The following is a 15,481-nucleotide window of genomic DNA, read 5'->3' as shown; positions in this document are numbered from 1 at the left end:
TATTATTAATTAATAATGAATTATTAATCATATGTTTAATTAAAATGTTAATTAAATCATAAGTATTAATTAAATGATATAATAAATATATCATAAGTTGTAAATAATAATAATTACTTTTTTATCATAAGTAATTAAATGATAATGAAATCCATTAATTATATCATAAGTTTAATAGTTAGTCATAAGTTTTAAATCAAAAGTTCATCGGGTCGTATCCTGAGCCCCGGGTGTCGGTTTTCGGCGAGCCTTACATATTTCTCCGCCTAATCAAACCACCCGACACTTTGGTATACTCAAGAACACATCATGAACAGCCCACAAGTCATGATATACAGCCAATACACTACTTGGAACTTCAATTCAATCAAAAACGTGTTTTAGACGTAACGGGTGATTCGTGGCTCGGATTGAGATGACCCGAACATGAAAGTTCGCCCCACCATCAGTCCTAACACACTAACACACCCTAAAGTCACCAAATATGGTCACAAAGTCGGACCAAACCTGGTTCATACCAATATCACACTTCAATCTTAACAAAATACCATTTTGATCATAATTAGGGTTCCGGGAATCGAAACGACATGAATCCGGAGTCTAAAATTAATGTCTTGATGAGAGGAACTCATCTAGATACTTTATTTTAACTTTTATATCAGTCACAATAGCAGAAACACACGAAAAAGCTGCTTTCCCAATTATATCAAACCGAAAACATATGTTTACGAGTAATTCTATGCATACAAACACCATTACAACAACAAAAGTTCTAGGGTTAGGGTTTATACCCTAATCAAGAAACAATTAGTATAATCGCGTAGAGAACGGAACGAGGAACACGTTTATGCTATTCAATCCTTGATCCAAGCTAGAAAATTGATGAAGAATGGTGGTGTTGGGGAGGTGGATGGCGACGGCACACAAGGAGGGAGGGAGAGAAAATATTAATTTTAGGTTTTTGATAATTTGTGGAATGTGATAAAATGAAATTGCAAAAAGGAAAATCAAGGGAATTACTCCCTCCTCCCACGAGGCTTCGGCCGAAATTTTTAATGGGGTGGGCCCCACTTGGTCCATCTTGTAACATCCCGCCTTTTTCCGTTTACTTTTCCGTTTAACTATTTAAATCCCGTTATATGTTTATAACATCTCCGGTTAATACGTGTTTTAAAAATATCTCGTCTAGGTATTTCACGCACCCGCAAACAAACTTGAGGGACTAGTTTCGCCAAAATGCCAAAGAGGTGACTAGCCTTTGACTAGTCAACCCCCACCCCCCATCTTTTCTTTTTCATTTCCCTTTTCTTCTTCTACTTCCATATTTTCTCTAAATTCTCCAATTTCAAGAATCATCATCTAAATCAAATCGAGCAAGCATCTGAAAGGACCCGTTCATATACGTTATAAACGATTCACAATAGTTGATTACATTGCGAGGTATTTGACCTCTATATGATACATTTTACAAACATTGCATTCGTTTTTAAAAGACAATCTTTCTTTACATCGAAAATTGACATGTATGCATACCATTTCATAATATCCAAACTATAAATGACCTAATCTGTCATTTACTTAATAATAATCTTTAATGAACTTCAACGACTCGAATGCAACGTCTTTTGAAATATGTCATGAATGACTCCAAGTAATATCTTTAAAATGAGCTAATGCACAGCGGAAGATCTCTTTCAAACCTGAGAATAAACATGCTTTCAAGTGTCAACCAAAAGGTTGGTGAGTTCATTAGTTTATCATAACCATTTATTTCCATCATTTTAATAGACCACAAGAATTTCATTTCCAGTTCTCATAAATATACGTCCCATGCATAGAGACAAAAAATAATCATTCAAATGGTGAACACCTGGTAACCGACATTAACTAGATACATATAAGAATATCCCCTATCATTCCGGGATCCTCCTTCGGACATGATATAAATTTCGAAGTACTAAAGCATCCGGTACTTTGGATGGGGTTTGTTAGGCCCAATAGATCTATCTTTAGGATTCGCGTCAATTAGGGTGTCTGTTCCCTAATTCTTAGATTACCAGACTAAATAAAAAGGGGCATATTCGATTTCGATAATTCAACCATAGAATGTAGTTTCACGTACTTGTGTCTATTTTGTAAATCATTTATAAAAATTGCGCATGTATTCTCAGCCCAAAAATATAAAGGGTAAAAAGGTAAATGAAACTCACCATACTGTATTTTGTAGTAAAAATACATATAACATCATTGAACAAGTGTAAGGTTGGCCTTGGATTCACGAACGTATCAATATTGAGGTTCAATATTGTAGGAAAGGTACGTAGACGCAATGGAGGTGACAAACACTAGTTTAACCTCACAAGCATACCCATGAACAATACTCATCACCTCCATAACCATAACTCATAATTTCCTTAGCTCTATCCCGCTCATAAAACCCGTTTTGAAATAACTCGCCCATGACCTCGTCGTAGTATTTTATGTATAATAATACTAATAATAATAATAATAATAACACTAACAATAATAATAATAAATATAATTATAGAGAGAGTGTGAGAGATAGATAGTTAGAAAACAATTATGATCGATCCTATATATATAGATTTATAAATAATATAATAATATAATATAATATTAATAAAAATTAAAAACATGTTGCATAGTGAGCCGCCACCAAAATATGTCGGCACAAGATTACACGTTTCGTGTAGATAGGTACACGATTCGTGTATGGTGTCTTCATGAAAGTTGTAGATTTTTGAGTTACGGTCGTTTGGACACCGGAATCACCCTTTTTCGAGTCAGTATGATTTAGTTATGATTTTTCTCGTGCAAGTGCGCAGGTTTAGTGATTTCCAACATTTTAACTTTCAATCTTGTGATGAAATGTTGTAGTCTTTTGGTGCTCATTAGAAATCTTTATTTTATATTTATTTTTATTTTTATATCATTGAAAATCCATAAAAATATTTTATAATCAAATTCTATTATATCGAAAAAAAATGTGTTTGTACTAAATTGAATAAATATAATTTAGTTTTCCAGAATTAGTTATATTCAAAATCATTCTTTAAAAGGTTTCATCTATATCGTAAAACGTCTTCAATATTAAGAAAACTAAATAATTAACCTACCAAGTGACACAAGTCAATCATTGCAAGGTACGCTTTTGTTAATTAAACGAGACTCTCCGCTAACCTCTGTCTAATCCTCAATAATAACACTTTTGTTCTTACATGGAATCACTTTACTAAATATTCCGAATACCGTTAAAAGTAAGAGTTTTCTAATTCAAGTGGACCTCATAACAAAGACTCGTAATTATAATTCAATGTACCTGATAAATCAATCACTTGATATTATCTTTTAATCTCATTGATAAACTTACATCGAACAAATACGTTCAAGTAAAGTATTATTCACTAACTACTGTGATAGCATTTCTATGTTCATAAAATAGATCTCGTAGCTTATATTCATATCAACTAATTCGTTCAATGCTTTCAAGTCACATAATAATCTCATAATCTATTTTTGTATCACCAAGCTCTTAAATGTTTTATCAATATTTCTTAGCTAAAAAAAAAAATACACATATGTACATACACATACATTTCTATTTACACATTTTTGTTCGTGAATCGTCAGACATGGTCAAAGGGTAATTGATTACATGAATATAGTTTTCAAACTTTTCGAGACTCAACATTACAGATTTTGCTTATCGTGTCGGATACATATAAAGATTAAAGTTTAAATTTGATCGGAAATTTCCGGGTCACTACAGTACCTACCCGTTAAAAGAAATTTCGTCCCGAAATTTGATAGAGGTCGTCATAGCTAATAGTAAGAATGTTATTATGACGAATATAAGCTGATACATAGAGTTTTATCATGATTAAGAAGTACGGATAAAATAATTCAATTTCTCGAAGCGTATGAGTGAAGCTATCGTAAAAGAGCGAAATGAGTAAATGTAGATTTGTTTTAACTGATGACGTAGCTATGATTGATTTCCGGAATTTAAGGGATTTAAAGAAAATTTTCGTAATAAGATTTGGTTCTTCGGCGACTTAGGAAATCAGGATCTTCTTTGAGTAAATGTAATAATCTGTTCCGATTGCTCTGTCGGATATTTTTCTATAAATCCGCCCTCTTTGTTTCCTTACAACTCACACCTTCTATTCTTTCTCCTCAGTTCATACTTTAAAACATTCGTCAATATGCTCCATCCCATTTTGATCCTTGATATACTCTTAATTTTTACATCTGTCATCCTTCTCTTTCATCTACCACCGGAAGATTTTATTTACTTCTACTATTATCTTGGGGTTATAGTGTTATTAATTTTTCCGTGCCTTTACGTGGCAATACGTATTGATATGCACGGTTTGTAGCTTCAGGGTGGTTGTTGAGTTTTATATCTTCCCTTATATTTCGATGCCCCTGCATCTGTCTTCTATAATCATTGTCACCCATAATTAATATTCTCTTTTATTTGCTGCGGTTTATGCTCCAATTTCTAGTTTGGAGCTTCATTCTTTCGTTTCCTCTTCCCGTCCTCGAGTCAAGCGAGTAATGGTCCAGAATTTGCAGTTATGAATTTCGGAATGAACATAGTTAATGTTCTAAGAAGGAAATCTTAATGATGCGATTTTGACTTGTCAAATTACCAGAATATCCTGTAAAAGATCGAATCATCAAGAAATATTTTCTTGCTATGTTTAAGGATTAGATCGAATGTAAGAGTCGTGTAAATGGCACATGATGATGGTGCTGTGAATCATCACATCCCATTAGAAACTTAACATGACCTACTGTAATATAATGACGTTGATCAAGTGTCATTATATTATATTAACTCATGTATCAGTTCCCAACACTACTTCAAAAACATTCATATTCGAATTTTTCAGTATTTAGAAACTAACACAGTTTCTTTTTATGTTGCAGATATTACAGAGAGATAATTGATTTCAAATGAGAATACTTATGAAAATATCTTCAGAATTATCAAGGATATTTATAATGAAAGATACTATGATATCTTAGAATATTCAAGATATGATGATGATGAAGAATATTTGTCTGTGGAGATTTAGAATAAGAAATAAGGTGTTCGCTAACGAGTTCAGCAGGCACTGAATCATTTGGATCCTTTGAAGGCAGATTCAGTCTCTGTGATTTGTCCATGGCTTCCTTCATACTTTGCTCAATCCATTTTTCAGTACCAAATCCTTTCTTTTTCTGAGCTTTACCAACTCACTATCTTTTATCATCAAACTTTTGACCGTTTAAACCATCTACCATTTTTATGTTTCCTCTGCATTTAATGCAATAATATCTGAATCTCTGGTTATCAATCTGAGGTGGGTTCAGAAGAATCGTGTTTTAGATGATTAAACGCTGGTGGTAATATGGTGGAATATGAAAGGTTCCCCAGTAATAATGACGAAAGGGCAACGTATCTATCAGGGTTATAATAAGACTGGTCCGACTGAAAAAATCGAAGTTGACTTGCTGGATCCGTGACAAAATTGGCTACTTTGAAAAGGAATCGAAATGTTGTTCTTGCTAGAAGAATTCGACGCAGCTACATGTTAGATTATGACTTTGGTTTCGAGAGTTTTTCAGGTACAAAACTTCGGGTAACGTGTGGTTGGATCATCATCTCAATTGTTTATTATTTGAAGTGTCTTCTAGAATTTCGGAGGGTTTTGATTGCAGATTGTCATAGTCAATATCCAAATGATGAAATCGTCCTAAATCCCGAATGATTTCTCATATCCATCTTGTGTGTTACGATTAAAAGTGATGTGCTATCACAGTTTTGAAGTCAAAGTATAGCTTTGAAAAATATAAGGATCTAAGAGTGATGATTTTGGTTGTATCTCGAGTTGAATTCTGAAATTCCCAAAATCAGAATATGTAATTAGATTCGAATGAGTAGGATTGTTTTGATTTCTATAGAAGAATGTATATTGGTTTAGTTGATGATTATTGAATCAGAATTGAAGAATGTAACATATTAATTGTGATTTTATATATCTCTCGGGTATTACCTACCCGTTAAAAAAAATTTCACAAATAATATTTTGAACAAGAATTCTCATTACAATCTTTATGAAAATATATGTGGGTATATTTTCTTCAGATGTAGTACAGATTCAATGAGTTAATATCATACTAAGCTCATTTGATTTTCGGATTGAATTAGAAATGAATTTTCTCTAAAACATTAGAGATTACATAAACTTTGCGGAGTATTTCACTAATGTAATCAATGCTTCAATATTTATATGTATTTCCTTAGTGAATCATGCTGATGCTCATGGAACTCTTGCTAACTTCGCAAGATACGAATATTGTTTTCCCGTAAATTTCGGGTATATCAAAGATGAAAGTGTATAATCAAACATGTTATTGAATGATACACTTGATTTATTATGAAATAAAATTCATTGAGTTGAAGCAGAGATTGTAGTTAACAATGATTAAATTGTTAACGAAGAATGTACATCATAGCAAATTAGTAATATGAATTAACCAGATAGTTAAGTTCCATACATAATAGCTTAGTACAGAAAGATTTATTATGGTAAAAAATTTTTTTTTTTTATAGAATATACATATAAATTCTTCGGAGGAACTGAGTTAATACTTCATAACTCGTTGATACAATATACTTGTTATTAATTTGTAATGGTTTCCACAGTGATTCTTGAATTGGCGAAACTTGTGAGGTTAGAGGTGCTGACGATTCTAACAATGTTGACAGCATTGACTGTGTTGGTAAGGCTATTGGTACTGCTGATGATGTTGGTAAAACAAGTCTAGCTTGTACCTTACGCACCAGTCTTGTTAGGGTTTCGGTTCTTCTCTCTATCATCTCTGTCCACTCATCTGGTTTACGGTTAAGGCTGAGATAGATAATCTCTAAAACTTTAGAGATTACCTAATCACCACAGAATGTTTCTCCGATGAAGTTATGAATCAATACTTCATCGTTTGTTGTTGTTGGTACTCCTTGGTATCTTTGGTGCGTGTGACGTTGATATCCGATATACAGATTGGGATATTGAGGTGTGTGATGCGGATGTGATTGTTGGTGGTGGTAATGATCCTGTTGATGTTAATAATGGTGGTTGATGTTGATGTCGGTGATGCTGCTGGTGCTTTTAGTATTGAGACTTGCGATGTGGATGTTACTGGCGGTACTGGTTACGCTGCTGGTGCTGCTGATGGTGTTTGTAACCTTCGCACCGTATTCTCCAAAGCCACTACCCGAGCGCGAAGCTCGTTAACTTCTTCTATTACACCGGGGTGATCGTCGGTTCGGACGAGCGGATAAATATAATCAAGAATTTGGTGTAGTATATAATCGTGACGAGATACTCTGGAGATGAGAGAGAAAATGGTTTCTCGAACAGGTTCGCCGGTAAGTGCTTCAGGTTCATTGTCAATAGGGCAATTTGGTGGATGGAAAGGATCACCTTCTTCTTGTCTCCAATAATTGAGGAGGCTACGAACCCATCCCCATTTCATCCAGAATAGGTGATGACTGATTGATTGATCTATTCCGGTCATACTGCTTTCGGAGCTGGAATGAGACTCCATATCGGAATAGCTGTCGTAATCTGAGGAATTCGAACTGGTTGAGGGATCCATCTCGTATGATCAAGGGAATGAATTTTTGATATGAAATAGATTATAGGAGTTAGATTTGATATCTTTCTATACATAATTTACATATGTATATATAATACCAAAATCCCATAAATTACGGAGAATCTTTGAAAAATGTCAGTCAAAGTTCACAGTATCAGATATGCTAAGATAAGAATTCGTCGATACACTATTATGCAATAAATGCAGGAAAGCGCGTCTAGACTTAAAAATGATAAGCAGGTAATTTTCGACACGAAATGATAAGCAAAACTTTTGACATGCAGAAACGGTCGAAGTCCAGACTCACTAATGTATCCTAACGACTTATCAGTTAGACACACTAATGCAGACCTGGTTCGCTAAGACCACCGCTCTGATACCAACTGAAAGGACCCGTTCATATACGTTATAAACGATTCACAATAGTTGATTACATTGCGAGGTATTTGACCTCTATATGATACATTTTACAAACATTGCATTCGTTTTTAAAAGACAATCTTTCTTTACATCGAAAATTGACATGTATGCATACCATTTCATAATATCCAAACTATAAATGACCTAATCTGTCATTTACTTAATAATAATCTTTAATGAACTTCAACGACTCGAATGCAACGTCTTTTGAAATATGTCATGAATGACTCCAAGTAATATCTTTAAAATGAGCTAATGCACAGCGGAAGATCTCTTTCAAACCTGAGAATAAACATGCTTTCAAGTGTCAACCAAAAGGTTGGTGAGTTCATTAGTTTATCATAACCATTTATTTCCATCATTTTAATAGACCACAAGAATTTCATTTCCAGTTCTCATAAATATACGTCCCATGCATAGAGATAAAAAATAATCATTCATATGGTGAACACCTGGTAACCGACATTAACTAGATACATATAAGAATATCCCCTATCATTCCGGGATCCTCCTTCGGACATGATATAAATTTCGAAGTACTAAAGCATCCGGTACTTTGGATGGGGTTTGTTAGGCCCAATAGATCTATCTTTAGGATTCGCGTCAATTAGGGTGTCTGTTCCCTAATTCTTAGATTACCAGACTAAATAAAAAGGGGCATATTCGATTTCGATAATTCAACCATAGAATGTAGTTTCACGTACTTGTGTCTATTTTGTAAATCATTTATAAAAATTGCGCATGTATTCTCAGCCCAAAAATATAAAGGGTAAAAAGGTAAATGAAACTCACCATACTGTATTTTGTAGTAAAAATACATATAACATCATTGAACAAGTGTAAGGTTGGCCTTGGATTCACGAACGTATCAATATTGAGGTTCAATATTGTAGGAAAGGTACGTAGACGCAATGGAGGTGACAAACACTAGTTTAACCTCACAAGCATACCCATGAACAATACTCATCACCTCCATAACCATAACTCATAATTTCCTTAGCTCTATCCCGCTCATAAAACCCGTTTTGAAATAACTCGCCCATGACCTCGTCGTAGTATTTTATGTATAATAATACTAATAATAATAATAATAATAACACTAACAATAATAATAATAAATATAATTATAGAGAGAGTGTGAGAGATAGATAGTTAGAAAACAATTATGATCGATCCTATATATATAGATTTATAAATAATATAATAATATAATATAATATTAATAAAAATTAAAAACATGTTGCATAGTGAGCCGCCACCAAAATATGTCGGCACAAGATTACAAGTTTCGTGTAGATAGGTACACGATTCGTGTATGGTGTCTTCATGAAAGTTGTAGATTTTTGAGTTACGGTCGTTTGGACACCGGAATCACCCTTTTTCGAGTCAGTATGATTTAGTTATGATTTTTCTCGTGCAAGTGCGCAGGTTTAGTGATTTCCAACATTTTAACTTTCAATCTTGTGATGAAATGTTGTAGTCTTTTGGTGCTCATTAGAAATCTTTATTTTATATTTATTTTTATTTTTATATCATTGAAAATCCATAAAAATATTTTATAATCAAATTCTATTATATCGAAAAAAAATGTGTTTGTACTAAATTGAATAAATATAATTTAGTTTTCCAGAATTAGTTATATTCAAAATCATTCTTTAAAAGGTTTCATCTATATCGTAAAACGTCTTCAATATTAAGAAAACTAAATAATTAACCTACCAAGTGACACAAGTCAATCATTGCAAGGTACGCTTTTGTTAATTAAACGAGACTCTCCGCTAACCTCTGTCTAATCCTCAATAATAACACTTTTGTTCTTACATGGAATCACTTTACTAAATATTCCGAATACCGTTAAAAGTAAGAGTTTTCTAATTCAAGTGGACCTCATAACAAAGACTCGTAATTATAATTCAATGTACCTGATAAATCAATCACTTGATATTATCTTTTAATCTCATTGATAAACTTACATCGAACAAATACGTTCAAGTAAAGTATTATTCACTAACTACTGTGATAGCATTTCTATGTTCATAAAATAGATCTCGTAGCTTATATTCATATCAACTAATTCGTTCAATGCTTTCAAGTCACATAATAATCTCATAATCTATTTTTGTATCACCAAGCTCTTAAATGTTTTATCAATATTTCTTAGCTAAAAAAAAAAATACACATATGTACATACACATACATTTCTATTTACACATTTTTGTTCGTGAATCGTCAGACATGGTCAAAGGGTAATTGATTACATGAATATAGTTTTCAAACTTTTCGAGACTCAACATTACAGATTTTGCTTATCGTGTCGGATACATATAAAGATTAAAGTTTAAATTTGATCGGAAATTTCCGGGTCACTACAGCATCCATCTAAACAAATTGCATATTCGGAATCCTCTCATCTTCCTCTTCGATTCCATACCGATTTCATCAAGTTTGGGTAACTTTCTAAAATCACTAGATTTTGTGTTCTTGATGTTTTTAACTTATAAAGTTGTTAATTAGTGTCTATGGCTCAAGTCTAACATGATTATATGATTTATATGCTCGATTTCGTTATTTGAAGTAACTAGCTTAAATATGAACTTTGGTGTGTTTGATTTGATAATTTGGTTGCTTAAATGTTGTTGTTATGGTAAAGTGCAAGTATTAAATGTGTTACTAGTAGCACTAGCTTCAATTTGATGTGTAGGTTGTTTTAGAAAACTTCATAAACTTGATTATTGGTTTTGGTGGATTTGGGTTAGGGTTTGATGAACTTGAAATGAACTTTTGATGGCTTGAATGACATGAAATGTTATTTGTAAGTGTTAGGTTGTATTGTATGCTTGATCACCTTCGAAACGGCATATCATTCATATAAATTGGTTGCCGAATCATCGAATTTCATTTATGAACTTAAGTGCATTTAATGAGGAACTTTGAATGTGATTTTGGTTGTTGTAAAAGTAAATGTGATGGATGAAATGTGTTTAGTTGTTTTCCTTGTCAAAATACCTTTCCGATGATATAAGATACATGCTTTGGTTGTTTGCGGGTCATAAATGGTGATTGGTTAAAGTTAGGTTCGTGCATAAAACTTAAAAACTGCCAGAATTCTCTGCACAGGTAATGGCGCGGCGCGCCATATACCCGCGCGGCGCGCCAAAGTGGTCTGTCCAACTTTGTCGATTTTTGAATAATGTTTGCTATGCTACGCACCTCCGATTCACATGTAACTTGTTCTAACATGCTCATATATGATTAAAAACCTCAGAAAAATAGTTCGGGACCCGACCCGAACGTGTTGACTTTTTCGTGACTTTGACCGACCAAAGTTTGACTTTTTGTCAAACTTAACCAAATGATTATGCAACCTTCCTAACTTGTTTCTATACTTGTATCTTGCATGAAACTTGACAATTTGATTTCACATGCTACATAATCGAGTCGTAACGAGCCATAGGACTAATTGAACATCTTTGACCTATCGTGTTTACCGTTATTGATACGACCTATTTATTTAGGTCAAGACTAGCATTATTCTTCGCACACGTTACTTTGTGAAGTACTTTTCATACGTGCACTCAAGGTGAGATCATAGTCCCATCTTTCAACAACTTTTATACTTTTAAATCATGGGATGAGAAACATATACGGTTTTATACTACATACTTTTACACTTTGAACACAAGTACGGAAACGAACATTCCACGTACGGGTTTGAACAAAAAGCCTCAATTCAATTATCATTAGTTACACTTGCAGGGTGTAAACGTGAACTTATATTATGTGATCACATGGGCTTGACGAGCCTCATTCGGACGGTTCGCTACCGTTAGCGGATGAAATATATTTTCGGGTCTAGTGTATGTTCTAACACTACGCAAAGGGTGCAAAACAGTTAAGTTTGATAATTGGGTGCCCGCGAAACAAATAACTTTGGAATGCGAATGATTTAGATAATCATATTATATTAAATCTTGTGGTTCAAATGCAACGTTTACTAAAACACCTATGATTTCACCAACGTTTTCGTTGACAGTTTTCTATATGTTTTCTCAGGTCCTTGAAAGCTACTTGATACATGCTTCCGCACTCTTTTTGATACTTGCTTGGATGTTGAGTATACATGCATAGTTGGAGCGTCTTTTGACTACTTTAAATTGTGTCGCATAGGTTTCATTCGTACGTTAAACATTGTAATGTAACTAGTCTTTTGAACTACATTTGTAAACTTGAAAAATCCTTTTACTTATGAAATAAATGCGACATATTTTGGTCAAACGTCATGATAAAGACTTATGACCACGTAACGGGACCTAAGTAGTCAGCGCCGTCAAACATGATTTGGTCGGGTCGCTACAGATGGTATCAGAGCGTTGGTTGTAGGGATTTAGAGTTCATTGGTGTCGACCCCGAGTCACAGGGTACATTGGTGAGTCTAGACTACAACCGGCATATAGACTTGAAGTAGGAATTACTTGACTACTTGTGCATTATACTCGAACTCGTCTATCATATCTAATTCTTATTCAATCTTAATCTCACGTTACTTGATTCAATTGACGCGCCACCTTGACTATATGAATTAGTGTCGAATGCACATATGAATTAGGGTAATATAATTTCCGGGATTATATTACGGTGACTCATATGAACATTCCGACATTATGACATAAAGAATTTAAGGCGAGTCAAGGAAAAATTTCTCTCTATCCTTATTCCATATCATGGTTAGTATTATTAAGAATACTAATCAACGGTATTCTTGTGTTTTGAAGGAACAATGCCTCCTCCTCGTGTGTCACGCCATGAGACTCTCGAACAAGCACTACAACGAATGATAGCCACCGCCGTGGAAGCGGCCATGGCCGATCACTCCTCCAACAATAACAACAACCACAACAACAATCAAGGGGCTGGTAACTCAAGCGAAGGGTGCTCCTACAAAGCCTTCATGGGGTGTAAAACTCACACTTTTGATGGAACCGGGGGACCGGTTGTACTCACTCGATGGTTCGAACAAACGGAAGCCATTTTTAGCATAAGCGATTGTCGAGACCAAGATAAAGTCAAATATTCCACCCACACCTTTGCCAGTATCGCCCTCACGTGGTGGAACACGTATGTACAATCGGTGGGTACCGATGAAGCTCAAGCCCTCTCTTGGGCCGATTTGAGAGAGAGAATGATAGTCGAATTTTTCCCTCGTGAAGAAACCCGAAAGCTCGAACAAGAGCTAAGAACTTTAAAGGCGGTCGGAAACGATCTCAAGGCCTACAATCAACGATACGCCGAGCTATCCTTGATGTGTCCCAACCTCGTGAACCCCGAATATCAAAGGGTTGAACTCTATATGGATGGTCTTCCAAAGAGCATCAAACAAGGAGTGATGTCATCCAAACCCGCTAACCTACAACAAGCTTTGAACATGGCCCGCCAATTGATCGAAACGGTTGACGAAATCGTAGTTCCGGCACCTAAGGCCGAGGATAAATCGGGCGGCAACAAAAGAAAATGGGAAGCCCCCCAATCAAGCAACAACTACAACAACAACTTCACCAAAAAGCCTTTCACCTCCGACGGCAAGAAAAGTTATGGCGGAAATAAACCCTTTTGCAACAAATGCCACAAACACCACTATGGTGAATGTAGCAATCTATTTTGCCACCGGTGCCAAAGGGGTGGTCATGTGGCCAACGATTGTAGAAGTGCCGCTCCCGTCACTCAAAAGGTGCCCAATGCACCAAAATCGGGTACTTGTTATGAATGTGGCCAAACGGGTCATTTTAGAAATGCGTGTCCGAAGAAGAAAGCCAACACCAACACATGCGGACGAGCTTTCAACATCAACACCGAGGAAGCCCGAGATGACAATGAATTAGTCACGGGTACGTTTCTCCTCAACAACACTTATGTTACTTGTTTATTCGATTCGGGTGCCGATAAGAGTTTTGTATCCAAGACTTTGACTCATTCTTTTAATACTCCACCACTTCCACTAGATACCACTTATACCATTGAAGTGGCCAACGGAAAACTATTGAGTGCCGACAAATATTACCGGGGGTGTACGTTAAACATTTTGGGTAATGAGTTTGAAATTGACTTGATACCCATGGAACTAGGAAGTTTCGATGTAATAATTGGTATGAATTGGCTAGCCAAAACGAAATCTCACATCCTTTGTGATCTTAACGCAATCCGAATTCCTATCGAGAATGGTGAACCTTTGATCGTCTATGGCGATAAGAGTTGCACCGGACTCAACCTCGTTTCATGTATTAAAGTTAGAAAACTACTCCGTAAGGGTTGTTTTGAGATCCTTGCTCACGTTAAGAAAGTCGAGTCCGATGAGAAGCACATCGATGATGTGCCAATTGTTAGTGACTATTCCGATGTATTTCCCGACGAATTGCCGGGTCTTCCACCTCATCGACCGGTTGAATTCCAAATCGATCTTATTCCGGGGGCCGCACCCGTAGCATGTGCACCTTATAGACTCGATCCATCCGAGATGCAAGAATTGCAAAGTCAAATCCAAGAACTACTTGATCGTGGTTTTATCCAACCTAGCCATTCACCTTGGGGCGCTCCGATTTTTTTTGTTAAAAAGAAAGACGGATCCCTACGAATGTGCATTGATTATCGTGAATTAAACAAATTGACGGTTAAAAACCGATATCCTCTTCCTCGCATCGATGACCTCTTTGATCAACTACAAGGGTCTTGTGTATATTCAAAAATCGATCTCCGCTCGGGTTATCATCAATTAAGGGTTAAGGGGGAAGATGTCTCCAAAACCGCTTTCTGAACTCGTTATGGTAGTTATGAATTTCTTGTAATGCCATTTGGTCTCACTAACGCACCGGCGGTGTTCATGGATCTTATGAACCGCGTGTGCAAACCGTATCTTGACAAATTCGTTATCGTGTTCATCGATGATATTTTGGTTTATTCTAAAAGCGAAGAAGAACACGAGGAACACCTCCGGCTCGTGCTTGAACTTTTAAGACAAGAACGACTCTATGCCAAATTCTCCAAGTGAGAATTTTGGTTGAAGGAGGTTCAATTTCTTGGTCATGTTGTAAGTGACCAAGGTATTAAAGTCGATCCAACGAAAATTGAAGCCATTAGTAAATGGGAGACTCCCACTACTCCTACTCACATTCGTCAATTCTTGGGTCTCGCCGGATACTACCGTAGATTCATCAAGGATTTCTCTTTGGTTGCTCGTCCTCTAACCGCTTTAACTCACAAGGGAAAGAAATTCAATTGGGCGACCGAACAAGAATCCGCATTTCAAATCTTGAAAACAAAGCTAACCACCGCTCCTATCTTGTCACTTCCCGAAGGCAATGACAATTTTGTTGTGTATTGCGATGCCTCGTAACATGGT

Source organism: Rutidosis leptorrhynchoides, chromosome 4 (assembly GCF_046630445.1).
Source record: "Rutidosis leptorrhynchoides isolate AG116_Rl617_1_P2 chromosome 4, CSIRO_AGI_Rlap_v1, whole genome shotgun sequence".
Classification (NCBI taxonomy): domain Eukaryota; kingdom Viridiplantae; phylum Streptophyta; class Magnoliopsida; order Asterales; family Asteraceae; genus Rutidosis; species Rutidosis leptorrhynchoides.
Note: the sequence above shows the minus strand (reverse complement) of the source record.